Raw genomic sequence first — 4,231 nt, 5'->3', positions numbered from 1 at the left:
TCGCAGACACAGACCCCCGTCCCATCACTGTGTGTGTGAGAATCACAGCCACAGAACCCCGTCCCATCACTGTGTGTGTGTGAGAATCACAGTCACAGACCCCCGTCCCATCACTGTGTGTGTGTGAGAATCACAGACACAGACCCCTGTCCCATCGTGTGTGTGAGAATCACAGACACAGACTCCCGTCCAATCTCTGTGTGTGTGTGAGAATCACAGACCCAGAATCTCGTCCCATGACTATGTGTGTGTCAGAATCACACATAAAGAGCCCTCTCCTATCACTGTGTGTGTGTGTGAGAATCACAGAAACAGAGCCACGTCCCATCACTGTGTGTGTGTGAGAATCACAGAAACAGAGCCACGTCCCATCACTGTGTGTGTGTGAGAATTACAGACACAGACCTCTGTCCCATCACTGTGTGTGTGTGAGAATTACAGACACAGACCCCCATCCCATCAATGTGTCTGTGTGGGAATCACTCACAAAAACCCCCATCCCATCTGTTTGTGTGTGAGAACTTGACAGACACAGACACTGACCCATCACTGTGTGTGTGTAAGAATCACAAACACAGACCCCCATCCCATCACTGTGCGTGTGTGAGAATCACAGACACAGACCCATGTCCCATCACTGTGTGTGTTTGTGAGAATCATACACACAGATCCCCATCCGCTCACTGTGTCTGTGTGTGGATCACTCACAAAGACCCCAATCCCATCTGTGTGTGTGTGACAATCAGACACAGACAAACATCCCATCACAGCGAGTATGTGAGAATCACAGACACAGACCCCCCTTCGGATCACCGTATGTGTGTGTGAGAATCACAGACACAGACCCCATCCCATCACTGCGCGTGTGTGAGAATCACAGACAGAGACATGCGTCCCATCACTGTGCGTGTGTATGAGAATCACAGACAGAGATATGCGTCCCAGCACTGTGTGTGTGAGAAATTGACAGACAGAGACCCCCGACCCATCACTGTGTGTGTGTGTGAGAATCAAAGACACAGACCCCCGTCCCATCACTGTGTGTGTGTGAGAAATTGACAGACACAGACCCCCGTCCCATCAGTGTGTGTGTGTGTGTGAAAACGACAGACACAGACTCCCGTCCAATCTCTGTGTGTGTGCGCTATCACAGACCCAGAACCTCGTCCCATCACTATGTGTGTGTCAGAATCACACATAAAGAGCCCCCTCCTATCACTGTGTGTGTGTGAGAATCACAGCCACAAATCGGCGTCCCATCACTGTGTGTGTGTGAGAATCACAGCCACAAATCGGCGTCCCATCACTATGTGTGTGTGAGAATCAGACACAGAACCCTGTCACATTACTGTGTGTGTGTGAGAATCACAGATACAGACCCCCGTCCTAACATTGTGTGTGTGTGAGAAATTGACAAACAGAGTCACCCGACCCATCACTGTGTGTGTGTGAGAATCACAGACACAGAACCCCGTCCCATCACTGTGTGTGTGTGAGAATCGCAGACACAGACCCCCGTCCCATCACTGTGTGTGTGAGAATCACAGCCACAGAACCCCGTCCCATCACTGTGTGTGTGTGAGAATCACAGTCACAGACCCCCGTCCCATCACTGTGTGTGTGTGAGAATCACAGACACAGACCCCTGTCCCATCGTGTGTGTGAGAATCACAGACACAGACTCCCGTCCAATCTCTGTGTGTGTGTGAGAATCACAGACCCAGAATCTCGTCCCATGACTATGTGTGTGTCAGAATCACACATAAAGAGCCCTCTCCTATCACTGTGTGTGTGTGTGAGAATCACAGCCACAAATCTGCGTCCCATCACTGTGTGTGTGTGTGAGAATCAGACACAGAACCCCGTCCTATCACTGTGTGTGTGTGAGATTCACAGACACCGACCACCATCCAATCACAGGGTCGGTGTGATGATCACAGACACAAATCCCCATCCCATCACTGTGTTTGTGTCAGAATCACAGGCGCAGAACCCCGTGCCATCACTGTGTGTGTGAGAGAAATTCACAGACACAGACCCCGTCCCATCACTGTGTGTGTGAGAATCACAGATACAGACCTCCGTCCCATCACCGTGTGTGTCTGGGAATCACTCACAAAGACCCCCGCATCCCATCTGTGTGTCTGTGTGAGAATCACAGAACAGACCCCCATCCCATCACTGTGTGTGTGTGAGAACCACAGACACAGACCCCGTCCCATCACTGCATGTGCGTAAGAATCACAGATACAGACCTCCGTCCCATCACTGTGTGTGTGTGTGTGTGTGTGTGTGTGTGTGTGTGAGAACCACAGACACAGACCCCGTCCCATCACTGCATGTGCGTGAGAATCACAGATACAGACCTCCGTCCCATCACTGTGTGTGTCTGAGAACCACAGACACAGACCTCTGTCCCATCACTGTGTGAGTGTGAGAATCACAGACACAGATGACCGTCACGTCAGTGTGTGAGAATCAGACACTGACCCCCGTCCCAGCTCTGTGTGTGTGTGTGAGAGTCACATATACAGACCCCCGTCCCATCACTGTGTCTGTGTGGGAATCACTCACAAAGACCCCTCCATCCCATCACTGTGTGTGTGTGAGAAACACAGATAAAGAACTCCGTCTCATCACTGTGTGTGTGTGTGTGAGAACCACAGACACAGTCCCCTGTCCCATCACAATGTGTATGCGTGTGTGAGAATCACGGACGCAGACCCACTTCCCATCACTGCATGTGTGTGTGAGAATCAAAGACACAGACCCCCGACCCATCACTTTGTGTGTGTGAGAATCACAGACAGAGATACACGTCCCATCACTGTGTGTGTGAGAATCACAGACAGAGACATGCGTCCCAACACTGTGTGTGTGTGAGACACACAGACACAGACCCCCGTCCCATCAATGTGTGTGTGTGAGAATCACAGGCACAATGCCCATCCCATCACTGTGTGTGGGTCAGAATCACAGACACAGCACCATGTCCCATCACTGTATGTGTGTGGGTCAGAATCACAGGCACAACCCCCTTCCCTCACTGTGTGTGTGTGTGTGAGAATCACAGACACAGACTCCCGTCCAATCTCTGTGTGTGTGCGCTATCACAGACCCAGAACCTCGTCCCATCACTATGTGTGTGTCAGAATCACAAACACAGACCCCGGTCCAATCTCCATGTATGTGTGAGAAATTCACAGAGACCCCCGTCCCTTCACTATGTGTATGTGTGTGTGAATCACAGACAGAGACCCCCGACCCATCACTGTGTGTGTGAGAAATTCACAGAGAGAGACCCCCGTCCCATCGGAGTGTGTGTGAGAATCACAGAGAGAGACCCCCGTCCCATTGGAGTGTGTGTGAGAATCACAGAGAGAGACCCCCGTCCCATCGGAGTGTGTGTGTAAGAATCACAGAGAGAGACCCCCGTCCCATCGGAGTGTGTGTGTGAGAATCACAGAGAGAGACCCCCGTCCCATCGGAGTGTGTGTGAGAATCACAGACACAGACCCCCGTCCCATCACTGTGTGTGTGTGAGAATCACAGAGAGAGACCCCCGTCCCATCGGAGTGTGTGTGAGAATCACAGAGAGAGACCCCCGTCCCATCGGAGCGTGTGTGAGAATCACAGAGACCCCCGTCCCATCGGAGTGTGTGTGAGAATCACAGACACAGACCCCTGTCCCATCACTGTGTGTGTGTGTGAGAATCAGAGACACAGACTCCCGTCCCATCACTGTGTGTGTGAGAATCACAGAGAGAGACCCCCGTCCCATTGGAGTGTGTGTGAGAATCACAGAGAGAGACCCCCGTCCCATCGGAGTGTGTGTGTAAGAATCACAGAGAGAGACCCCCGTCCCATCGGAGTGTGTGTGAGAATCACAGAGAGAGACCCCCGTCCCATCGGAGTGTGTGTGAGAATCACAGAGACCCCCGTCCCATCGGAGTGTGTGTGAGAATCACAGAGAGAGACCCCCGTCCCATCAGAGTGTGTGTGAGAATCACAGGCACAGACCCCCGTCCCATCACTGTGTGTGTGTGAGAATCACAGAGAGAGACCCCCGTCCCATCGGAGTGTGTGTGAGAATCACAGAGAGAGACCCCCGTCCCATCGGAATGTGTGTGAGAATCACAGAGAGAGACCCCCGTCCCATCGGAGTGTGTGTGAGAATCACAGAGAGAGACCCCCGTCCCATCGGAGTGTGTGTGAGAATCACAGAGAGAGA

This window comes from Cetorhinus maximus, chromosome X, assembly GCF_964194155.1.
Source record: "Cetorhinus maximus chromosome X, sCetMax3.hap1.1, whole genome shotgun sequence".
Taxonomy (NCBI): Eukaryota; Metazoa; Chordata; class Chondrichthyes; order Lamniformes; family Cetorhinidae; genus Cetorhinus; species Cetorhinus maximus.
The sequence above is the reverse complement of the archived record's forward strand: the minus strand, read 5'-3'. Positions refer to the sequence as shown.